This window comes from Danio rerio, chromosome 21 (assembly GCF_052040795.2).
Source record: "Danio rerio strain M-AB ecotype USA chromosome 21, GRCz13ab, whole genome shotgun sequence".
Lineage (NCBI taxonomy): Eukaryota > Metazoa > Chordata > Actinopteri > Cypriniformes > Danionidae > Danio > Danio rerio.
Genome location: NC_141041.1, coordinates 4,347,501 through 4,374,903, shown reverse-complemented (window position 1 = coordinate 4,374,903; position 27,403 = coordinate 4,347,501). Strand labels below are relative to the sequence as shown.

At 38.3% G+C, this 27,403-nt stretch overlaps 1 protein-coding gene across 2 annotated transcripts in view; it reads left to right on the top strand.

The window, feature by feature from the left end:
- The window catches only part of scamp1 (secretory carrier membrane protein 1), a 61,104-nt gene that overhangs the window by 6,023 nt on the left and 27,678 nt on the right, over positions 1 to 27,403 (top strand).

Sequence of the window (27,403 nt, the reverse complement as noted above, 5' to 3'; positions counted from 1 at the left end):
GGCCGTTGCTAGGTGGTTGCTAGGCAGTTGCTAGGGTAATTTGGGTGGTTGCTAGGCAGTTGCTAGGGTACCCTGGTTGGTTACTAGGCAAGCCTTACATACATGCTTGATAAAACATTTATACTTAGTAAGCATTTCTAGCAAGTTACAGTACTTGGCTAGTCAATATTAGCATGTAGCTAGTCACTGCTAGCATGTGTAGCATATAGGAAGTTCCGTTTGCTAGCATGAGTCAAACGAGCCAATCTCCAAGTCTCTACGATGTTCTGATGCTGAGATATAGCTGTTGATGAATGGTTGCTAGGGTATTCTGTTTTGTTGCTATGGGCGAGGTTACAGAGTGAACTTGAATGTGGTTGGTTGTCTTAGTCAAAGAACCAACCCCCATGTCTCTATGACACTGCTTTGCAAAGATATGCATCTTGGCCTATTTTAATGGAAGTCTACGGGACAGTTGCTAGGGTGCAGTATGTGGTAGTTAGGGGTGTGGCTAGAAAGTTAAAAGCTCATCAGTTATTGGCAGTTTGGTAGTCTGAGTTAAATGAGCTCAGCCATTAGTCTGTATGACAGTCTGATGCAGAGTTATGAGCTCACAAAGTTTGATCCCATGTTAAGTCAATGAGAGTCTTTTGTAATGGAAGTCTACAGGACAGTTGCTAGGGTGCAGTATGTGGTAGTTAGGGGTGTGGCTAGAAAGTTAAAAGCTAATCATTTATTGGCAGTTTGGTAGTCTGAGTTAAATGAGCTCAGCCATTAGTCTGTATGACAGTCTGATTCAGAGTTATGAGCTCACAAAGTTTGATCCCATGTTAAGTCAATGACAGTCTTTTGAATGGAAGTCTACGGGACAGTTGCTAGGGTGCCATAAGTGGTTGCTAGGGAGTGGCTAGTAAGTCTAAAGGCCATCAGTGATTGGCTACTGACTAGACTGAGTTGAATGAGGCCTGACTCTAGTCTGTAGGACAGTCTGATGCAGAGTTATGAGCTCACAAAGGTTGACTCAATGTTAAGTCAATGGCAGTCTTTTACAATATAAGTCTATGGGACAGTTGCTAGGGTGCCAAAAGTGGTTGCTAGGGAGTGGCTAGTAAGTTTAAAGGTCATCAGTTATTGGCTGCTGGCTAGACTGAGTTAAATGAGCCCAGTTAGAAGTCTGTAGGACAGTCTGATGCAGAGTTATGAGGTGACAAAGTTTGACCCAATGTTAAGTCAATGGGAATTTTGGGAATTTTCCGGGTCGTTTTTCGGAAAACCGAAAGTCGGATCAGTCGGAAAAGATATAGCAACCCGAGTCAGACCAGTTTGAAGGTTTGACGAAAGTTTGAGGTATGAAGCTTGAAAGGGTTAGGAGGAGATAGACTTTAAAATTAGTCTCAGAAGAAAGAAGAAGAAGAAGAAGAAGCAGAATAATAATAAGTTTAAGTGAGATAACAGTATGTTGGCTTTTCAAGCCACCATAATTAGCACTTAAGCCGCCTTTCCACTGCACACGACAAACGACAAGCGACAGTCCGGAAGTCATTCATTTCTAATGGAGAGCAGTCCGGGAGCTGCGTGGAGTTCCAATCATCTCCGAATGTGGAGAATTCGGATCTGAATTGAGCTGCGGATCCGTTAAAATATTTGTGACATGACTACTTTGAAAATCCTGGAGTCTCGGCATAAGTGGGTTCATTCCGCTGTGGCAACCCCAGATTAATAAAAGGACTAAGCCGAAAAAGAAAATGAACGAATAAAGTTTAAGAGTCTCTTTAACAATTCTGTTTATTTTATTATAAAGAGATCAGATATTTCGTTTAAATGTTTTTGTTTTCGACTATTTAAACTATTTGCCTTAGTAATGTTGGAAAATATGTTCCTACATGTGTTGTTAAAAAATATTCAATAATTATAGATATCGAATTATGTGAAATATTTTAAGTTTTTTTCTAATATCACCCAGCCCTACTAAAATGTACTTTTCCAATTGTGCTGTATAGTAATTTAAATATAAATGTAGTATACTCGAGTAGTTGGCAGGGCTCAACAATAAAGACTGCCCGGTTGCCAAGGGCCAGCATGAGAGACACTTGGGACAGCAGACCTGGGGCCTCATGTACAAAGACTTGCGTGGAAATCTTACTAAAACATTGCGTACGCACAAAGCTGTAAATGTACGCAGAAAAAATTTCAGATGTATGAAACACTGCGTACGCCGAGTCTCACGCATATTCTTTTGTACATCTGAATGATATGAAACTGAGCGCAACATGCACGAGCACAAAACCCCTCCCTGCCTCCTCCCCCGTATGAATATGCTAATGACTATGCTAATGGCAAAACCCAACGAAAAAGCAATGGCAAAAGCAAGCAAAAAGAGAAACTTTGAACAGAATGTGAAACGGAGGTGCTGCTTTCGGAGGTAGACCGGAGAAAAGCGGTGTTATTTGCAAGTTTGTTTTCCGGAATTAACAACAAAAGAAAAAAATAGAGTGGGAGAGTTTAGCTGATGCGGTTAACACAGTTGGGTCTGAACATCGCACTGAGTGCATTAAAAAAAAAAGACATAGTGTGGTTTATATCTGTAAAATGTTGCAGAACGCTTAACAGTTTCAGTGGCGCTACTCGTTAGACGCATGTGATCATGTATAGACACGTTCGAGCATGAACTCGGCTCGAATCCAGCGTCTGATGAACTCTTTCTTGTTTTTTCCCCCGCTACATATCAGATTTTGCCAACTATTTATCACGAGAAAGACAAGTAGGAATCATCAATAAGTTCATATCAATAAGCATCATATTTTATTTGCACATTTATTGAATGGAAATGTTTCTGATTCACGCATGCAAATTTATCTTCAGATAGTGTCTTTATAGCAATGTGCGTGTGGTAGATTGCTCAGATTACATTGGGAAAACAGGCGACTGCTGCAAATTGTGCTTTAATGTTTGGCTGGTCAAATGTATGGTATGGAAACCTTATATACCTGCTGAACCCGTCTCATACAGCTGCCATTGCAAGGCTCAGACACTTTGTAGAGAGGAATTTAACACAACTGCCTCTAGGAGTCGCCAATGGAAACAAAACAGACACGCACAAAAAATGTGCGTACGCCTGCCAGAAAGCTGCCGTGAACCTGCGCACATTCCCACGTTCAGTTCATTGTTAGTAAATCCAAACGTGAGCGATTCTGAGAGTGAAACCTGGCGTACGCAAAGTTTTTGTGCGTACGCAGCGTTGATACATGAGGCCCCTGATCATTACTGGCCCGAATGGGACAGTGCTGCCTTGTCACTAACATTTAATTTGTCTGTGACTATTTGTCAATTGCGTGCATTTTAAGTTTGTGCTTTTTAAGTCTTTAAATGCTACCTTCTCTGTAATGTCGTAAACAACATATTGCTTTCCGGTTCCTCTTATCTGATGTATTTGACCATGCTATTTTTTTGCAACCTGGTAACAACCAGTACATCGTAGAAAGAGCAACATGGCTGCAACATCAAATTATAAGGCTAAAAGAAAAGGTCTGTTTCTAATGTCTTGGCAGTAGACATTTACATGGGAACAACACGACAAAATACAAATTAAGTGAGTGAGTTTGCAGTCAGTTTGACAAGTCAGCCACCTTTTGTTAAATAATTTCAAACCGCAATAAAATACCTCCACATTTTCCATACTGCTCTTTTGGTTTGCATAACACTTTTATTTACAATTTTTTTTAAGTACACTGAAAAAAATTATTTAAAGATGATTCCTTGGATTTACTCAATTTTTTACATTAAGTGGTTGTAAACAAATTATTTGTGTTGAATTTAAACAAACAAATTAAGTTGAACATTATTAAACTTAATTTGTTTGTTTAAATTCAACACAAATAAATTGTTTGCAACAGTTCTGCATGCAACACTTTTTTCAGTGATATTGAAATTCTTGATGCACAGACTTTATTTTTGACACATTATTTAAAGGGCACCTAGGTTACCCCTTTTTTCAGATTTAATATAAGTCTTTTGCGTCTCTAGAATGTGTATATAAAGTTTCAGATCAAAATACCCATCAGATTTTTCATTATACCTTTTACAAGATGCTGTTTTATACTGATTTCCAGCAGGGGGTGGTTTTGTCGTACTGCGCCTTTAAGCTTTTTCTTTCCCGCCCACTGTTTCTACATGCCTCCTCCCTCAGCTGCGTCAGACAACAGACAGACTTAAAGGAAGGAGGTCTCACATAGCGTTTGTGAGATACTACAGTAAGAACTAACCTTTACTAATCAGTATTGTGAAGTTGCATTGATGAGTCACACACAGTATCGTTACAAAGTAACGCACACACACACGCAGGCAGGCAGACAGACAGAGCGCGCTTAGCCTAGTTAAGGCTAACCTCAAGTGTGGATATCTGTAATGCTAATGTACAAAATAAACCTGATTTAACTTCCACAAACCGGGATTGAAGCGTCTTCTTTTATAATTGTTCTGACACGCGGCTGTGCTGATGAAGTAAAGCTGAAGTAAAACGCTGTAATTAATTACACACGTGCTCTGTTTTAAAACACTTTAAACATGTGAAACTCACTCTTAATCACATTTGATGATGATTGCTGATCCTAGCGAACAGAACAGAGCTTTTATTCCCGGTTGCTTTGCGTATGTCTGCCTGGTCTTGTTGACATATACACGTGACTACCGGAACATGTTAATGCCCACAGCTGTCAATCAATTCGGTGGGCGGGGGGATCGCACACCTACGTAATGGTGCGATCGATTTGAAAACAGCTCCAATTGGCCGACCCTTTTTTTTTGTAGTTAAATTGGAAAAAAAGGACTGGGTGTGTTCATATCACCCCAGTATGACGGTCTATACACTATACCAACACAAAGATCTTTCCAAACAGCTTGAAAAGTAGATTTTTTACCATAGGTGCCCTTAAAAAAAATGTTGATAAAAAATAGCTATTAACTTCTCTTTTTTTTTTTTTTTTTGATGGGGCCAGTGAAAATTTTGGCAGGGAAAGTAAAAATCTGAACCACTTGCCCGATCGGAGCAGTAGATAAAATCCTTAGCGTTGAACTCTGGTTGGGCTTTCAGATGCAGCCCAACTCTCCTTCTTCATAGTGAACTTCATAGGATGTGTTATTATTAAAATTGTGGCTTCTATCCACACCATTCCCTGCCCTTCTGTTTTCTCATAAGCTGTGTAACATGAGGTTTTTCAGTAAAACTCATGTTTCACTGAGCACCCCTGAAAAAGTTATATAGAACGTGTGAATGAATGAAACCTGAACACAAGTAGTCACAAGAGCCAAGTTTGATTTAATGTTGAAACCACTGTTTCTAACCAGAGTTTGGTAATAGGGTATATGCCGAAGCATGCTAATAGGACTTTTAATTTGCCAGTAACCTGGGTTAAGCGCTTCCGCTCAACTGTATGTAATGCAAAAATCGGCGAATTTAAGGGCAGTTCTCTTTAAAAATCAGCGATCTCCACTGGCTGAGTGATATCTGATATAAAGTGGGTCTCAGATTGTACAAGAAGCACTGCATTAAATAACAGTCGTTTACCCCGCCCTGTCTTTTATAACATGAGCATTTATTTTATTCCAGTATAGACCTTTTTCATGGATGCTGCATGGAGGGCGCCATAGCGACCAGCGTCTTCCGGTAGAATGCTAAAAACTTCCGTTTACAGCGTGTACAACTGGTAATTTGTGCTCCGGTTTCAATAGCGTTTTTAATATATGACAGAGTGTTTTTGTGACACACAACTTAGAAATGTGTCTGTTAAAGCCGTTTTAATCTGTCAGATGTGGTTTAAGCCTGTCAGTAATACGAGACAAACATTCTCCTAGTTCACGTGTCTGCCGTCAGAAATACAGTGTGTGTGTGTGTGTTCCCGGCCTGTCAGCTGTTAGCTCAGCGACTCTTCAATACACACACACACACACACGCAATACTTCGCTGCATTATAGAGCAAACCGTATTATTAGCATGAAACTTATGTAAGTCATGCAATTTACAAAAATGAGCAATAAAAGTCTGTTATTGATCCTCTGCTGGCTGATTTGCTGTTCATTCTAATCGCGAGCCGTTTGTGTTTCATTTCGTGTGTTGTTTTTACCACGGTTTGTGTTTTTGGTCATTTTGAAATGACACTAGCCTATATTTTCACGTTGTAACAGTTATTAAATCAGTGTGTCAGTGGCACAGTACAGGCTACGTGTGTGTGTCAAACATTTTGGTGAATTACATGTGTTTGGGCTGATTATATATTTGAAAGAAAGAGAAACTGTTGACTTTAGCGATGACGAGGCTTCATTTAAACTGCAGAAGATGCCGTCTGACAACGAGGGGAAAACGCCTCACAGCAGCTGTTTTCCATCCTATTAGATCGCATTTCTTTAAGTGATCAGTCCAGGAGATGGTGCTGATGGACAACAGTATTAATTCAAAGAGGATAAAAGCAGGTAAAATAGATTAAAACTATCGTTTCAAAGCTGTCCGAATGTGACTGTTTACACGCATCAGCTGCTGACCGGAAGTTCTTAGCATTCTCCTTGCGCATACACACAAAGCATCATGGGTAATTTTGCGTTCCAAGAAAAAGGTCTATATTCAATGGAGCTTCTGCGCTAGCCTGCCAATTCTGATGGGCGCGTGCGAGTAAACTGCTTTTTGTCTCGTTTTACGCTTGAACAACTAAATGAACGCCAAAGTCTGTTTAACTGAATGTATTTTAATTACATGACAACATCCATGCTGTAAAAGGAACCGTAAAAGATGGAAAATTCACAATAACAGGTCAACCGGAAGTTTATTAGTATGGGAAACACACTAGCTCGGCATATACCCTATTGCTAAAGTGATAGAAATCGAAAATTCTGTCATTTACTCACACTTTACTTTTCCCAAAGACTTTCTTTTTTCTGTTGAACACAAGTGAAGATACCATTGACTTCCATAGTATTTGTTTTTCCTAGTTTTCAGCAGAATGTCTTCTCTTGTGTTCAACAGAATGAATAAACTCCTAAAGTTTTGCCACCACTAGAGTAAATAATGAGTCATTTTTATTTTTGGGTGAGCGATCCCTCAGAGTTCAACAATTCATTTTAAACCACAAGGTAAATAGTCTTTATCCTGGATGAGATCCTGGTGGAATCGACTCTCGTTGTGCTGAAGCGGTGTCAATGATGCAGCCTCGTCAACAAGTAGGCGTTTTGCAGAATGTTGCAGAAGCGACAAACTGAATGCACGCATACATGCGGCTCTGACCGAGCACATTTCACCTTATTACAGGGATTTCATAACGCAGCAACTGCCAAACTTGTAAAACTCCTCAGCTGTGTGTGTGTGTGTGTGCAGTAAGAAAGTAGGCTGTCTAAATGAGGTCCGTCTGATTCTGTCCATCACTCAGCCAAAGTAATGAGAACACGAGAATAGAGAGGAAAAACTCTTAATGATCTGATTAGATGGATGTTTCTGGAGATCCGGCCTGCTCTGCAGATGCAGGGGAACCTATTACAGTGAGCCCCTGTCACTGTGTGTGTGTGTGTGTGTGTGTGTTAGTGTGTTTGCTTTCATTCACAGTGTTTGTTGAGGGAGCGGTGACTAGAACAGGGTTTTTTCATTTTAAGTTTCTCTCTGAGTCACTCCTGTAATCATCTGTGTAACACAATCGTCATGAGACTTTTGTCTTGTTTTTTTACTGAATGAGAGTTTCGTCAGCAGGGCTTCCGCTCAGATATTTAAGCAACCGTCAGTCTTTGAGCGACATTTTAGCTCTTTTCCAAAACCTAGTCAGCTGAGCTGTCTTCATAACAGCATCATAACTGCAGGAAAGCCTTAAAAAGATGACTGATCTGAAAAAAGGCTTAAAGGAGCAACCACAAAGAGCTTTCCTTGTGGGATTGAAGAGGTCATGTGATGCTTTGTATTCTTTTCCTTTAGTGTGTAATGTTACCTTTTCTCCTTGTATTGGATCTGCACGTTAAAGCCATAGACTGTAAAATATATGGACGTAGTATCCGTGACGTCACCCATAGTTTTCTAAAGAGCGCAAAAGAAGCCACAAGTAGGCGTGGCCAACCGTCGCCATTTTGTTTGCGCGTCATCACACCCACAGCAGGATACCAAACAAGGGCAAAGAGGCAGAGAGTGAGCAGAGCTACAGACACCTGCAGACAGTTTGCTTGGACCTGATTCAGACACACTTTACTTTGGGAGAAATGCTTAATACTTTATCACCTGTGACTTGTTTGTATTCTGACCACTTGTGCTTGGCTGTACACTATATCAATAAAGTGTTTAGACTTTTAAAAACACTGCTGTAATACATTGAGCCACTAAACATTGTTCTTATGACGTTTTTCAACAGGAGGAAAACGCGAATTACTTCCAAACACTTCAGATATAGTCTGTGTTAGTTAATGTAAGACTATTGATGAAATCCAGCATAACACCGTATGACAACGCCTCAGATGACTGTTCTAGAGCCCACAGCTAATCAATCCGTCAGATTCTGGAGTGCATTACAGCTCTAAATATAATTATAAACGATAAATGATCTTAAATAAAACAAATACATGTATAGAGATGGTATATAAGTATATAACTTTACTCACATGGGAAACGGAGGCCATGTGAATGGTTTGTGAGCACAATTAAGTGCAGTCAGCATGCCAAGCCATCTGATAATTGTAGGAAACAAGTCCAAAAGGCAGTTGACTGTGTAAAGCCACATAAAACAACACAGAAATACGATAAATATGCCGAGTTCAGTGGCTAATCTGCAGGATTCAGCTGAGGTGACGTGACGGCGACCAGTGAGACCTAGCTGTCACTCAAGTGGCCACGCCCTTAATTATGCAAACTTAATATAACTTAATATAAAGGAAACGGATGAGTTATAAAAAAATTCACCCCCCTCACAGTTGTCATGAAGGGTAATATTAGCTGTATTAAACAAAATCTTTTTTTGTACCAGGCTGTAAACACCTTTTTTTCTGCTGTAAAGTTGGCCATTCTAACAGTGGGCTCAATTGAAATTTGCTCTGTTTTGGAGCCAGGAGCGGCCACGACTAGCGGAATTTCAGATGAATTGCAGTTTTAGTTACTTCCGTATTGGCTTCCTGAGAGAGAGCGGGAGGTTGCCGCTTGGTTAAAGCTCAGTTTTCCTCAAAATTGAAATGGCAAACATGAATGAGCAAAGCTGCAATTCTCATGCATCTTTTCAGGGAAGCAAGGTGTGTTTTGTAATGAATCTCCTCCCAAGGGCAGACGGCGCAAACCTGTCTAAATACACATGTAAAAAGTAGCGGTTGCTAAATAAACGGAAGATTGAACTGCTTTCATTGATTCAGCATGTCTAATAAATATATGACTATGGAATATTCTCCAAGAGTTGGGTTGGGAATCGAAAATCAGTTCTGATTCTGGAATCGAATACTTACTCATTGGTCACACTTTAGGCTTCATTAGTTAATGTATTTTACTTTAGTACTGTTCAATTTGAATACATTTATTTCACCTCTAATTTTGTGATTTTGCATTTTCTCTCTATATGCATGCATGTTTTTGATATTGTGACATAGGTCTTAAATTTAATACTCTGCAAACATAACACACATTCTGCCAATGGGATTTAGTAGTACGACCTAATAATTACAAAATATTGTTAAAGTTTTTTAATAATAGTTTAACATTTACTAATGAATTATTAAAATCCAAATTCATATTTGTCAACATTAGTTAATGCACCGTAAGTTAAAGGGCCATGAAACCCCCTCGTTTCAGCAGGGTGTTTTCACACCTCTACTTTGGAAAAAGTCAGAAAAGTGGGCGTGTCCAGCTCTGTTTAGGGGGAGTGTCGGAGGAACTAAAGTGGGATGGTGTGGGAGTGTCTATTTGGGCACGCGCGAGTTTCAGTCAAAATACACACACAGGAGAAAGTGATGGTGTTTAACCTACATGGACATCTGTAGTCGAATTATTTGCCAAATTATTAAATGTTGGACTTTAACTGCAGTTTGGCTCTTTCATTCAGGGAATTCATTCATACCCTCGCGACAAACGCGATATTTGATTCGAGGATCTGCTCTAAGCGTGTATTTTTCATGCAATGTTTGATACCGCACGGCGAATGAGAGAAAAAAAAAACTCAGCATTTCCCGGAAACTTAGATACACACGGCAGGTAGCGTCAGAAAGCCGCGTGTGTTATTCCGGTCACAAAATGCAGTGCTATGTTTGCACTCAGTGCAATAGTTAACTTAATTCGATACGAACAAACTGAATAAACAAAGAGCACTGGTCGCTCACTTACCAAATCTGTAGAGACAGGACAATCACCAGCAACTAGAGCCGCGTCTTTATTTAGAGGAGACTACAAGCGAATCCGGATTTCAGCGTTTGCAGATGAGAACAGCTCTCAGGTAAACAATGTTCCTCCTTAGACACGTAAGTTATTGTTGTCGAGCGTCGCGTACACTGTTAATCCACACGTGATCCAGCTGAGCTCTCACAGAGAGAAAATGAAAACGAAACTTAAATGGCAGCAAACTATAAAAGCAACACTTCACGCTTGTTTTGCCAACACAACGTGGCGTCTCTGTGGCGTAAACGCACTGACAGTAATGAATATTAATGATGTTGCACAATAGAGCGCGCAGATTGGTTTGAACCAAGCCTTACTCATGCATTAATGCAACACACTGTAAGACGTAATAAGACACACTCTGGCACAGACGTCCAGTCTACATGCTGGAATACACGCTATTATGTCATGACCGTGACGCAGCTTCAAAAATTCGTTTCAAACAGGAAGTACGAATTTGCTTGAAATAACGCAAAAACAACCAATTTACACTTTTTAGTGAAATATAGGTGTCCTAATAGTGTTTTTAGCAGTGTGGGACACATATACCACTGTCAACAGCTCAAAACATGTGTTTTGGTGTTTCGTGACCCTTTAACATGAACTAATAATGAGCAATTTTATTTTCACTAACTAAAGTTAACTAACATAAGCAAATACTGTTATAAATGTATTGTTCATTGTTTGTTCATGTTAGTAAATGCATTAACTCACATTACCTAATACATCTTCATGTAAAATGTTTGTCCATTTGTGATCAGATCGATAAAAACTAACCTATATTTCCTCGTGAACAGGACCTAAATGACTTTTTATTTTATTTTTTTACAATGGAGTCAAAACTAGGAATCGGTAAGAATCTAAATCAATAAGCGGAATCGAAAGTGGAATTGGAATGGATAAAAATCTAACAATACCCAACCAGAGGGAGATTTATTTAAAACACTTTATTGTAGGCTTGAGGTGAGTTTGGTCTAAAAACATGTTATTATGTGATGCAATTTCATGTACAGCTTTTACTACAGACCCCCTAGTTTTTCACCATTTTGCGATCACTGAATCCAACAAAAAATCAACAAAAAGTCAAAATTCTTAATTTAAACGCACAATAATTACAAAAACATTTATTATCTCATAAAAACATTCAATTATCTTAAACATCCGTGCAATAGTTTAGATCTTGACAAGAGACCAAAATAAAGAAGCTTTATTTTCATTTGTGTCACGTATGAAGATTGCACAAGTTATACCAATAAACCAATATATTTATAGGCTTTACATTAACAACCCGCCAAATGCAGGTATTTTGGTTGTGGCAGGTTAACTCTACCTTGATGTACAAGAAGCTAAAACTTGCTCATTCTGTGATGGGAACCGGCAGACATGCAATTACTTTAATCATAAGGTAAACACAAAACAAACGTTTTCATTTTGAGCTATTTCACGAGACTCGACATCTGTAAACACACGCTCCATCTTGCTTGTGGCTCTCAGCACCGCCCACACTCATCACTGCTACCAAGCTGAACAATCACAGAGCTTGCGCTACACATCGTTGCGATGTGTAGTTACGTTTTTTGAGAGGTGTGCGTCGGTGTCAGCTTACGGTGAGGGATCTGTGACCGCGCCGGAGCATACTTGTGCGCTTGTCACAGAAGTAAAAATCAACCTTACGATATGTTTAGTTTAGTTTTTTTGTGTTATGCTTAAGATATGTCATGTTAAGTTACACTAAATTATGTTATGTTCTATAAGTAATGTTATGTTTTATTTATTATATGATAGTTTATATGATAGCTTAAAATGCAGCTCACAAGGTTTTGGTCTTGAATCTCTCTTTGCATGGTGTTTTGCCACTTTCTTATCTGACAGAGTGGGTGGATGGATTTGTTTCTGCATTTTGCTTCCAGCAATAATCCCAGGTGTTTCAGAAATATATTTTAGTAAACCAAAACTTGAGAGATGGACAGGCGAGAAAGAAAGCTGCATACTATTCTTTGGGCCTGTTGTTCTTGTTGTATCATAATTGTTGTTTGTTATAATTTTTGTTAGTTCTTCATTTTTTTATTGATTGCTTATAACCATGTTTTTTTTTTACTTAAACTTTATTGTATTTTTAATAAACATGGTTATTAACAATGGTAATAGCAGAATTTCTCAACATTGACTTGGTTCAATGTGTATAGCATTGTTGATAACAATATGAAACAAAAAAAAAATTACAAATTATATATGTACACAAACAAACACACATATATATGAATATATACTAGGGATGTAACGGTATTGTAAATACCGTCATACCGCAATATTAATTTTTTTCGATATTACCGAAGTCGCATGACTCGGTAAAACTATAGGTCTTCTGAGAAAATTTGCTCAGGCGAACGAAGCGTACGGGAGGTAGCGAAAACTACAATTCCCATGAGCCCATGCTTGACCATCATCCCTTGCGGTCTGTTGTCGCTACAGATCCAGTAATGCGGAAATAGTGTGCTGCTAGAAGCGGGGATGAAAAAGTACTCTAAAGCGGGTGTTGTCGCCGCGCGCGTACTGAATAGCGGTGTTGTCGCGCGAGTTCTTATCAGCTGTGTTGTCGCGCACGTACTGAATAGCGGTGTTGTCGCGCGAGTTCTTATCAGCTGTGTTGTCGCGCGCGTACTGAATAGCGATGTTGTCGCGCGAGTTCTTATCAGCTGTGTTGTCGCGCGAGTTCTTATCAGCTGTGTTGTCGCGCGCGTACTGAATAGCGGTGTTGTCAGCACACTGTTCAGATTGATGCAGACATGAGATCTCTATCTTACTCATGGTTTGTCCTCTCAAGTGGGGGAAAGACAATGCACAACGTTACCCACTGCTGTCAACCTGGGCCAAGTCATATCTCTCTTGTCCCAGAAACCTCAGTCCCAAATGAGAGGGTTTTTTTTTCTGTTGCAGGGGACGTTGTAAATACCCAGAGATACCAGCTTTTACCAGATTATATTTATATGATAATTTTCCTTTAAACCCATCTCTGTCTAAGTGAGTGAGTGATTAAATGTTGAATGTGATGAGTTTTCAACAATACTAAATTGAAACTTTATTTTTTTTACATGGTTTAATATTTTTTTGTTATTAAAATTGAAGTTCCTGTTTCAAAGCTTACAGATAGATGGCTAATTTGTATGTCATTGACACTTTTGTCACTTTTTTGGAGTATTTTCTTAAGTTTTGTTTTTTCCTGTAAATGATTCAATAAATACCGTACCGTGCCATTCATACCGAGGTATTACCATACCGTGAAATTCTGATACCGTTACATCCCTAATATATACACATACAGAAACCTGTAAATATGTATAAGAGGAAAAAACTATATACATAATGTCAGAGAAGTATATAAATGGAAAAAAGTGTCTACTAAAATTATTTTTAAAACATCAAACAGAAAGAAAAGATAGTTTGTTGTCACCTATATCCTGAGACCTCTTAATTGTTTCACCTATGTTGTCAAATTAAATCACTTAAGTCTTAATAATGGAGATCAAATTGTCCTGTACTTGGTTCCAATGAAGAATTGTTGAAATTTTTGCAATGTTAATTAGGGCAGTGGACTGTTCTAGTCGAACAATGTCTGTAAAATACTATAACCATTACTGAACTAACAGGAGATTAGGAGGGAACCAGGAACTGATGATTGTTTTCTTCGCAGCTGTTAATCCTGAAAAACAGTTTGTTTTTGATTCATAGTCAGGGTTACTAAAGAATCATAATTCAATAGAAAAAGGCAAGGGTCAGGATCAATGGTTATTTCCAGAATTTGTGACAAGATGGTGGAAACGTTAACCCAAAAATTGTAGATTGGAAGACATTCCCAGATAACATGAAATAAAAATCACCTATGGCCCCAGTATTACATTTAAAGGGCCATGAAACCCCCTCGTTTCAGCAGGCTGTTTTCACACCTCTACTTTGGAAAAAGTCAGAAAAGTGGGCGTGTCCAGCTCTGTTTAGGAGGGAGTGTCGGAGGAAGAAAAGGGGCATGGTGTGGTAGTGTCTATTTGGGCGCGCTGACTTTCAGAGCCAAAACACATACACACACATAGGAAGGAAAGGGACTGTGTTTACATGGACATCTGTAGTCGAATTATTTGCCAAATTATTAAATGTTGGACTTTAACTGCAGTTTGGCTCTTTCATTCAGGGAATTCATTCATGCCCCTCGCAACAAACAAGATATTTGATTCGAGGAACTGCTTTAAGCGTGTATTTTTCATGCAATGTTTGAAACCACACGGCGAATGAGGGAAAAAAACCCTCCGCATTTCCCGGAAACTTAGATGCACACGACAGGTAGCGTCAAAAAGCCGCGTGTATTATTCCGGTCACAAAATGCAGTGAAAATCCTACACGAGGTTAAAGTTTGGTTGTGGTGCTAACATGTTTACACTTGGTGCAATAGTTTGTTCGATACGAACAAACTGAATAAACAAAGAGCACTGATCGCTCACTTACCAAATCTGTAGAGACAGGACAATCACCAGCAACTACAGCCTCGTCTTATTAAGAGAAGGCTACAAGCGAATCCGGATCTCAGCGTTTGCAGATGAGAACAGCTCTCAGGTAAACAATGTGCCTCCTTAGACACGTAAGTTATTGGCACAGACGTCCAGTCTGCACGCTGGAATACACGCTATTATCTCATAGCCGTGACGCAGCCTCAAAAATTAGTTTCAAACCGGAAGTACGAATTTGCTTGAAATAACGCAAAAACAACCAATTTACACTATTTAGTGAAATATAGGTGTCCTAATAGTGTTTTTAGCAGTGTGGGACACATATACGACTGTCAACAGCTCAAAAAATGTGTTTTGGTGTTTCGAGACCCTTTAACACAAACAGGTGAAGAAATAAGTTTCATTCTAAAAAGTTTTAGACGTGTATAATAGATTCTATGAACTACATTGTAGTTTATCAAGTGGTGGGCAGGGTTTTTAGATGAAACTTAATAACCATGTTATTTTAACATTGGTTTTAATTAGGCTGGCTTTTGTAGCAAGCCAGACTACTGTTATCCTATTTTTCTTCTGAGACTAAAAAACAAAACGCATCTCCTCCTAGAGCTTTCGAGCTATGACCACCAAACTCACACCAAACCCTCAAACTGGTCTTACTCGGTGTGCTATATCTTTTCCAACTGATCCGACTTTCGGTTTTCTGAAAAACGTCCTGGGACCATCGGAAAAATCCCATTGACTTAACAATGAACCAGACTTTGTGACCTCATAACTCTGCATCAGACTGTCACACAGACTTCTAACTGGGCTCATTTAATTCAGACTACCTAACTGCCAATTCCTGATGAGCTTTTAACTTTCTGGCCATGCCCTAGTAACCACTTTTGGGACCCTAGAAACTGTCCCATAGACTTCCATTCAAAAGACTGTCATTGACTTTACATTGAATCAAACTTTGTGAGCTCATAACTCTGCATCAGACTGTCCTACAGACTAATGGCTGAGCTCAGTTAACTCAGACAACCAAACTACGAATACCTGACGAGCTTTTAACTTTCTAGCCACTCCCTAACAACCAGATACTGCACCCTAGCAACTGTCCCATAGACTGCCATTATAGAGGCATTGATATTATAGAGAGATTGATATCGTCATGCTGTAGTGTTATAGCAACATGCTAATAATGATTAGCTAAGTACTTTAACATTCTAGAAATGCTTAATATCTATCTATCTATCTATCTATCTATCTATCTATCTATCTATCTATCTATCTATCTATCTATCTATCTATCTATCTATCTATCTATCTATCTATCTATCTATCTATCTATCTATCTATCTATCTATCTATCTATATGTACCTTCACATAGCTCACACAAACCTGCTTTCTTTTGTCTGTTCCATCTCAAAACAACATTTGAATTTAAATGCGGAAATCCCTAAAGCACTTTAGAGTTTAGGTGAACATTACAAGTTAAATAAACCTGGATTTAAACATTCTGAACCACTGTTGTGTCAGAGATTTTCTTATTATGCTTAGATGAGAATATCTATATCTGCTTGTTAAGTGTGACGTCACGCGAAGCGGCTTCCGGGTGCAAGCGCTCTATTCAACTGAATGGGGAGACTCGTGAAATGGTAATAATAAACGTTTACAAAGCGATTTAATGCTTTCGAATATCACGATCGCAATATATATATCCATGCCTAATATCCAATGGCCAGAAAGTCATACATTTTTTTATAAATTGTAAAATTTGTGGTGTTTGTTATGCAGCAAGCTCAGAGATTGTTGTGTACACTATGACTTTATGTAAAATTAACTTTAATGTGTGATAGGAATAAAACGTGATCATAAACGAATGATTTCTCCACTCAAATGAATGGCTGCTGGGACCCAGAAACAGTATACATACGTCACAAATACGTCACCACTTAACAAGCAGATTACTTATCAGCCATAACGCTAAGCATGTTCTTTAAGCCAATCACATAGCGTTCTTTGCTCTGCATCTCTTCATGCTACCATAGAGGCAACATTAACATTAGCCGTTATGTTTTTTAGGCTAATCATTTCAGTCTTACCTTCAATAGGCTTTTGATAGTGTCACTGCAGCCTATGGGTTTGGGTTTGTTTTGCGTGTGCTCACAAAACTTTGCAGTAGTTTTGTTTGTGTTGATCTGATTTACACCAATAAGATGTCCTCTGTTAAATTCAGCTTAATATTCTTGCTACTGATTAAGATGAGCTTTCATTCTGTGCACAATGCCTGATTGCTGTGCATTTCGAGCCTCAAATCATCTCTCGTCCTGAAGACACGCAGCACTGAAGGAGGTCAAACCCAATAGCGCTGCTGGGGTTGAGTTTCCCGCTTTAGAACAGGGTCACCGAATGCAAGCAGCCGCATTATAGAGTGATGCACCGGACAGATGAGAAGGAAAACTTCATGCCTGTAGGTTTTCTTCACAGTTGCAGATTAAAACGCGTAGCATTAACAGATTAGTGTGTCATAGGGCTGCAAAATGTATTGAACAATTATCGTTATTGTGAATATATGCAGTGTATCGCAGAGCAGTGCAATAAATTAAGTTCATTTTATGTGCCAAGCATTTGTTTGCTGCACGCACAGGTTGTTATCTAAATCTGACCAATCAGGTGATGCCTTTACTATCTTCATCCTCACCTAAACAGTAAGTGAACCTAAAACTGAAAATAAATACTAATGCTGGGAGACAAAAGGGGAAAATGACAACAGCCAATAAGAATCTGAATTTCTGCTAAGGTTGTGAGTCATTTGTGGTGTTTTATTGTCTAAATATTGTCTATCGATCGGCCATCGGCAATGGATGTTGGTATCATCTATTGACCCAATAGTCATTACATAAATAAAATAGTTTTTTTTATTTATGATGGGCCGTGAAGCTCACCAGTTTACTGCTGTAACACAGAAAAAGGGACTCTGGAGCAGTTTAAAGCTGTTTTTTTTCTTCCGTATAATTAAAGATTTCTGTATTTCCTGAGCTCAATGGGGCATAGGCATGTGCTGGTATAAGCTTCTGAATGTATGATAGCCTTGGATAAAAATATCACGGTTTCACAGTACCACAGTATTGAGAATACTGCTTTAAAATATATATATATATTTATATAGCTGAGTAAAAAAACAAAACCTTTTTTCCCCTTTGTACACAGTATATTTTAATTTGGGAAACATTTAAAATATTTTGGAGCAGTTAACATGTCAGGCTGAATAATTCAAATGAATAATTTATTTCTGCTGTCATTTATTTATTATTTTTACAAATTAAAACAGCATCTTTGGAAATCTTTTCTGCTGGAGATACTGTTGTCCTAAAAAACAAAAAAATGTAAATAAAAATTCTCACGACAACGGTAGTAAAGAAAATTTTGACTGTTTTAAAACATTGATTTTCCCAAACCGTGCTATGCCTTGAACACGGTTATCGTCCCATGCCTAATGGGGCAACCCCTGGAATTTGCTTGAATCCAAAGGTTTTTGGGGGGGAAGTCGGAAGTCATTCTGGGATGTCGGGGATTCTACTCTAGATTCTACAGTTTGCAGACACAATTGTTGACTGACTAGTAGTTTATTTATCACGTTGTAAATTACAGGGAAAGTTGTATTCTGTGGACATGAAAACTAACCGAATTAGTGGTGACATCTAGCGGCGGTGTGTGAATCTGTCCCGACATTGAGGTACAAAGTATAAATCTATTAAATATTAGGTGACTGTAATAATAGAACTAAATCCTATTGAACATCTCTGGAGAGATCTCAAAATGGTTGTACACCGTCACTTCCCATCGAACCTGAAAAATTCCTGAAGACAGGTGTGCCAAGCTTGTGGCATCATATTCAAAAAGACTTGAGGCTGTAATTGCTGGCAAAGGTGCATCAGCAAAGTAATGTGCAAAGGCTGTGAATACTGATGTACATGTGATTTTTCAGCTTTTTTATTTTGAATAAGTTTACAACAATTTCAAAAACTCTCTTTTCACATTGTCATGACGGAGTATTGTGTGTAGAATGTTGAGGAAATAAATTAATTAAATCCATTTTGGAATAAGGCTGCAACATAAACAAATGTGGAAAAAGTGAAGCGCTGTCAATACTTTCTGGATGCACTGTATATCAGTGTTGAGTTACAATGTAAAATAACAATGTAAACTAGATTATTAAAGTTTGTCGAGACAAACTTTAGGCTGGCTTGAGAAAGTTTGTTGGAAATAGTTTGTTTAATTTAAGTTAATAGATAGATAATAGATAGATAGACAGACAGACAGACAGACCGACCGACCGACCGACCGACAGACCTACCTACCTCATAACCTCATAACCTCATCAGTTATTGGCAGTTAGGTAGTCTGATTTAAATGTCTGTATGACAGTCTGATGCAGAGTTATGAGGTCACAAAGTTTGGTCCAATGTTAAGTCTATGGGATTTTTCCGACGGTCCCGGGACGTTTTTCGGAAAATCGAAAGTCGGATCAGTCGGAAAAGATATGGCATACCGAGTCAGAATAGTTTGGAGGTGTGGTGTGAGTTTGGTGGTCATAGCTCGAAAGCTCTAGGAGGAGATAGATTTTGAATTTTAGTCTCAGAAGAAGAAGAAGAAGAATATATAAAAAAAATAATAAGTTTAAATAGGATTTCAGTAGTCTGGCTTGTTTCTCAAGCCAGCCTAATAAATGTAAAATAACACTGTATATTCTTAATTTTTATTTTTATTTTATTGCTATTAAACTATTTCCTGGTTAATTATAATCACAACTAGTGTTGTCAAGATAGTTAATTTCGGTACTAATCGGTGCTGAATATTAAAAGCGTCTATTTCCCGCTAAGATTGTGTTCACATGCTCAACAGAAATGGCTCTCATTGGCTGTTAAGCTCATCAGTTCACCGCTGTAACACATGAAAAGGGACACTGGAGAGGTTTGAAACTGTGAAGATCAGTCATTTCATCATCGGATTGCTCGTATGTCAGCTCATAAACAGACCAGCTGATCTTCGTGGCTTTGAAGCGCGCCAGTGTCCTTGTATCTGTGGTTACACAAAGTAAACAGCGGTGAGTTTGGTGAACAGATGACCTTCATGGCCGATCACAGTCATTTCTGTTAAGCACGTGAACACAATGGCTAATTAGCGGTGTTTAAGAACTCGCTCAACAGCGCTCAAATGTTAGCAGGAAGTTTTTAAAATTTCAGTACAGATTGGTGCCGAAATTCAGTATTGTGACAACTCAAAATTGCAGATTCTGTGATGTGACTATTGCATATTTGCTAATTGTGAAAATGCTGAAACAATATTGTGCACCCTTAATTGTCACTCATCACTCAGGGATTCGCTCCTGCATGTCTTATAATCTGATCATCCATTTCTAACTCTTTGCGTTTCTTCTTTACCTCTAATTGTTAACTTGATTACGTCACTTCAGTTTTCGGCCTAAAAATACTCTCTTGTTAGGCAGCTCACTCGGTTTTGCTACAGCATCATCCTTGTCTGGTCAGGTGATCATCAGACATCAGTGTTTCTCAGTGTGTGTATAATAACCGATTACTGAAGACAAAGAGTGTCTTCCCTCTACTACAAATGTTTATGTGTGTGTGTGTGTGTTGTGTGCGATTATGCCATGAAACATTCATCGTTATGCAGACTGAAATATTCATGGCTCTGGAGTCCTGACAGTTCGCCAGCCGTATGAAACGGATCCGCCTCAGGACCTGAGCACTGCATACTGGGGCTGCTATGGAAACAAGGGAACATTTTAGAGAGAGTGTGTGTGTGTGTGTTGTAGTTAATGTTCTTTGGACATGGTGTGTTAAATGAGTCTGGTATAGTCGGTGAGGGAATATAACTACTTATCCTGAATCCTTCTCTGTGATGTGTTAGAAATTAATTCTAGTGTACTTCTTACTGAGTTAAGATGTCTGATGTAAGTGTGGGAGTATTTAAAGCAAAATGAAAGGAGTAATATTTGAATCAGCAGTGCGCTGCATGAATTTAGGGAGAAAACTCTGCATTTTCATTCACATTTGCTGGACTTGTAGTTATGCGTCGGATGGAGATTCCAGTTCATTCGTCACACTGACTGAAGTTGGGTCAAATTAGGCTATTCGCATTGTGTGATCCAGTATTTCAAGTAGTTTAGTCTAGTGTTGACACAATACTGGAATTCGATAAATAAATAAATAAAAAATCCGCTAACATTTGAGCGCGTTCATAAAAAGCGCTGATTTGCCATTGTGTTCACATACTCAACAGAAATGGCTGTGATTGGCCGTGAAGGTCATCAGTTCACCAAACTCACCGCTATTTACTGTGTGTAACCACAGATACAGGGACACTGGATCAGCTGGTCTGTTCATAAGCTGACATACGAGCGATTTACTGATGAATTGACTGATCTTCACGGCTTTAAAACGCTCCATTGTCCCTGTATCTGTTGTTACACACAGTAAATAGCGGTGAGTTTGGTGAACTGAAGACCTTCATGGCCAATCACAGTCATTTCTGTTGAGCACGTGAGCACAATGGCAAATCAGCGCTCTTTAAGAACGCGCTCAACAATGCTCAAACGTTAGCGGGAAATGGGCGTTTTCAAATTTTCAGTACCGATTAGTATCGAACTCCATTATCGTGGCAGACCCAGTTTAGATTATTCATGATTATTTGCTTTGTCTAACAATATATCGCAAAATTATCGTAATCGTGAAAATAGTTTATGCAAAATACATATTGCAGACATGTGTGATGAATTCAATTTATTTTATGCATTGGTTGTTTATATTAAGCTGATTAATCAGAGGGTGCCATGCTGTTTTTAGCTCCGCCTCCCCAGTAGTTGCTGTTCTGCTATTGGATGGAGCGGCTCAAAGGTAAACCCAGAGCTAAAAATAAACACTAATAGTGGGAAAATGACAACAGCCAATCTGAGTAGGAATATCTGCTGAGGTTTTCACTCATTCGTAGCGTTTTAAAGACTAAAGGCCCTATAATACACGCGGCGCAAGGCACGTTACAAATGTTTTTTTGCTAGTATCAGCTTGGCGCAAGAGTCGTTTTGATGTTTTGCAGCACGTTGTTTAAATCGCAAATGCATTTGCGGTTGTATGTGCACCCATAGACGTTCTGGTCCAAAAAAGGCATGTTGCTATATTGAGGAACTAAAATAGATTTTTTAAGTGACCAGATCAAAGCAGGTCTATAGTCCAGCGCAGAGCAAGTTATTTGTGCGCCTTGCTTAAACATTGCTTTATACACACAGGGTGTACAGCAATATGCAAATATCTTTACAAATGAAAACGAATTAAAGGATTAAAATATTACAAAAATAATTATTTTCTATAAAAACCATACTTTCATGCCTTCTTCATCATGAGTTTTTTTTTCCAGTTTATTCATAACAATTTGCTTTTATATAATGTTGTTATTATTAGCATTATTATTTATTATATGCATATTTATATATATATATATATTTTGAAAACAAGCTTAGATTTGTCCACCTGTCAGGTTTTAGACCATATGGGGCACTGCATGTGTATTTGGATATAACAAATTTTTTTGACCACACTACATTATTATTGTTCATTTATTCGTTTGCTGGAAATTAGAACTGAATTTAGAAATCTGTTTGAAATTAATGGATGTATGTGTGTACAACACATTTCCCTATTCACGAAAGTGAAAGTAAAGAATGATGCTGCGTTCACACCAGACGGGGAACACACGGATAAATCGCACTATTCGCGCGCAAATAGCCGCGTGAACATTTGAGTTTACTCGCTTTATTCGCACGTCAAACCCCGCTTCATTTGCGCGTCAAATTCACTTCAGAACAGACGCGGATTCACGTGATGGGCAGGGCTTCTCTCTGCCCCGTGACTCTAGCTTCATAGCTAAATGGCTAACATGGATTTTATGTAGAAAATAACAGTGTTTATGTGTTTTATGAAGGCTGAAAAACAGCGTTGATACGTTTAGGGCCGTGCCTGAGTCCACTACATCCTTTCAGAGGTGCATCCAGCTCTGTGAGCTCATAAACTCCTCCAGAAACATAACCTGGCTGACGGAGGCTTTCAGCGGTACTTCTGACTGAGCCAAGCCCAGTTTCATTAACTTTTTGTCGGTGTCGGCTGGAGGATTTCCCCTGGGACACCCACAACAGGCGATACGTCAAAATCACGCCCCCACAAGAGCAAGCTCCTGATTAGTTAACGCGATGCGAATGTCCGCTGAAGTTCAGATTTTCGAACTCAAGCGATTCGCGTGAAACGCGCGTTAAGCACGTCAAACGTGCAAAACGCTCAATTCATGCGTATCGCTTCAATTCGTGCGATATCGATTAAATCTGAAAAATATATTTCAACAGTTTATTTTAATATCATTTAATAAATAACTGATTTAAAACATGGCTATTAACTATTGCATTTTTCTAGGGAAATGTTATATCGTTTTCGTAAGAAATATCGTTATCAAAATACTCAAGAAAAATATTGCATATAGTGTTTTTTTATTTAGGATTAAGCATTCCTACTCATTGTCATAAATGAGAAGGACCTAATAATGATAATAATAATAACGATAATAGTAATAATTTGCGGAATTGGTTTAATATTTTATATTTGTATTGTTAACTATATTATTTATATAACTGTTAATAATTAGTAATATTATCTACTAATGTAGTTATAACTAATATGCAGAATTGTAAATATTGGCCTATTGGTGCTTTTGTAATTTTAATTGACATTTTTATTGTTGTGATTAATAAATAAATAGTTTATTATTTGCATAATTGTTTTAATTAGTGTTTTATTTGTATATTTCTTCTTGACAATGATAATCAGATGGTGAACGTGTCTATAAATTAAGTGTATTTGTTTATTTGTTTTGGATGTATTTTTGAATAAAATCTTGCCAAATATTGTTTGATCCTGCATAGCTTGTGCTCATTTCATCAGCTCTGTACTTCATAAAAGTGACTTTCTCACCAGACGGGCTCAAAAAGATCCTGGCCAAATTCAGCCAATCACATCAGCACTCGCTAAATAAAGAAAACACTTTGCCGTTTTGTTTCTGAAAGGCACCAGACGTTTAGTGAACGGACTGTGGGCGGTCTGTGGGTTTGTCGTCTGAGTCTTTGTGAAACTTCTTATTATGCATGTTCTTGCATATTTATGCAAATGCTTCAAGCTCTTGTAAACCAAAACAACTTCCTTGTGTGAAATCGCAAATAAAGCACTTTCTTGTGTTTGCTTTGGCTTTATGAAGCTGAGCAGTGTATACAGTAGACACAAATACTTTCATTTATTTCCCTAGTAATTGTACAGTTTGTTTGGCATGTGCGCTAGACTTACCCTCATCATATTTGCACACATTATCTGTAGTATTAAATAAACACAGCAGCTTGAAAATTTACTGAAATAAAGCTTTCAGATATCAAAACTAGTGCTGGGCTAAGGTTAATAGCATCCAAAATGAAAGCTTTTTTGACATAAGATATCCATCCATCAACTGCATCCATCCATCAACTGAATCCATCCATCCATCAACTGCATCCATCCATCAACTGTATCCATCCATCCATCCATCAACTGTATCCATCTATCCATCCATCCATCCATCCATCAACTGTATCCATCAATCCATCCATCAACTGCATCCATCCATCCATCAACTGCATCCATCCATCATCCATCCATCAACTGTATCCATCCATCAACTGTATCCATCCATCCATCCATCCATCCATCCATCCATCAACTGTATCCATCTATCCATCCATCCATCCATCCATCAACTGTATCCATCAATCCATCCATCAACTGCATCCATCCATCCATCAACTGCATCCATCCATCAACTGTATCCATCTATCCATCCATCAATCCATTAACTCCATCCATCCATCAACTGTATCCATCCATCCATCCATCCATTAACTGCATCCATCCATCCATGCATCCATCCATCCATCCATCCATTCATCAACTGCATCCATCCATCATCCATCCATCAACTGCATCCATCCACCCATCCATCCATCCGTCCATCCATCCATCCACTGCATCCATCCATCCATCCATTCATCAACTGCATCCATCCATCCATCCATCAACTGCATCCATCCATCCATCCATCCATCAACTGTATCCATCAATCAATCCATCCATCCATCCATCCATCCATCCATCCATCAACTGTATTCATCCATCCATCTATAAACTGCATCCAGTTAACAGTATCCATCCATCCATCGTATCCATTTATCTATCAACTATCCATCATCCATCGATCAACTGAATCCATCCATCCATCGATCAACAGTATCCATCCATCTATCAATCAACTGTATGCACTCATCCATCCATCAACTCTGTCCATCCATCCGTAACCATCAATCCATCCATCAACTGTATGTCCATCCGTCCATCCATCTGTCCGTCAACTGTATCCATCCGTCCGTCAACTGAATCCATCCATCCGTCAACTGTATCCATCCATCCGTCCGTCAACTGTGTAAATCCGTCCGTCAACTGTGTCCATCAGTCCGTCAACTGTGTCCGTCCGTCAACTGTGTCCATCCGTCCGTCAAATGTATCCATCCATTCGTTGATCAACTGTATCCATCAATCTGTCCTTCCGTTCGTCCATCCGTCTATAATACACACACACATAAAAACAAAACTAACATTTTTTACATTGATATTTAAATGTGTATATGTACATTGAAATATAAATAAACATTTTCTCAACTATATGCATGGATAGGATCACGCTGTAGGGGCGTGCATCTGCATCAAAAATAATAAACGATCTACAAACAAATACAAAAATGAAAAATCTACAAATGAAATAAACTGATTTATTGTTTTCTGAGGAGTCTTAACAGTTTTTAGCTACAGTAATTAAATAATCAAATGTAAAACAATACTGCAAAGTCCTGTATAAATAATTAAATAATATTAGTCTTTAATAAAGTTACATATGGTACAATTTTGTTCTTTCTGAATGCTTAAATCCTAATAAAATCACAGGCCTCAAAACACAGATAAATGTCATTGCACATCCTGACTATTTGATCATATACGCAGCCCTACTGTATATGAGATATTTATAAAAATGTATTTTTTCATGAAGTAATAAATAAAATAAAATAAGTGGATTACTCCTCTAATAATCTTTGCTCCTAACTCCGCGTTGATCTCTCTCCCTCATCTATTTATAGCATTTTGCTCTGTAAATTACTGGAATCAAGTGGGAGAAAATTACAGCTTGCGTCTGATATTCCTGATGCTTTGGAGACACAGGCCGGAATGTGTAGTATTTCCTCGCTGGAGCGTGACATAATGCGTGTTTGCTTTTCCTCTGCTGTTCTGTGCTTTAATCTGATGCAGACTCAGCACTGGCCTTCAGGATTAGTTCAGCTCATTCTAGACTTCTCTAACATCTGTGTGTGACTTTAGCTGTGATTTACTGTACTCTTATCAGCTGCACGTGAAAGTTTGAGTTTGTTTAGATGTTTTATGGTTGTTTTACAGCAAACAGTTGTTGTAGAATCTTGTTACATGTTAATTTACATTATACTGGAATTACCAACTTTGATATAATACCTTGAAAAATAGCGATATTCGAAACCATTTTCAATGCCACAAGATGTTTTATGGTTGTTTTACAGCAGCTAGTTGTTGCAGACATGTTTATGTTGTATTGTTATAACTAGTGCCGGGTAGAGTGTCGTCACGATACTAGACTTTCCAACTTTGATACAATACCTTGAAAAATATTGATATTCGATATGATTTTCAATGCCACAAGATGTTTTATGGTTGTTTTAAATCAGCTAGTTGCTGTAGAGTCTTGCTACATTTGACTCTAGATGATACTGAAACTTCCAACTTCGATACAATACCTTGAAAAAATATCGATATTCGATACCATTTTCAATGCCGCAAGATGTTTTATGGTTGTTTTACAGCAGCTAGTTGTTGTAGACATGTTTATGTTGTATTGTTATAACTAGTGCTGGGTGGAGTGTCGTCACGTTACTAGAATTTCCAACTTCGATACAATACCTTGAAAAATATTGATATTCGATATGATTTTCGATACCACAAGATGTTTTATGGTTGTTTTACAGCACCTAGTTGTTGTAGACATTTTTATGTTGTATTGTTATATAACTAGTGCTGGGTAGAGTGTCGTCACGATACTAGAATTTCCAACTTTGAAACAATACCTTGTAAAATATTGATATTCGATACGATTTTCGATGCCACGAGATGTTTTATGGTTGTTTTCAATTATCTAGTTGTTGTAGAGTCTTGTTACATGTTACTCTAGGTGGTACTGAAATTTCCAACTTCGATACAATACCTTGAAAAATAGCGATATTCGATACTATTTTCAATGCCGCAAGATGTTTTATGGTTGTTTTACAGCAGCTAGTTGTTGTAGACATGTTTATGTTGTATTGTTATAACTAGTGCTGGGTAGAGTGTCATCACAATACTAGAATTTCCAACTTCG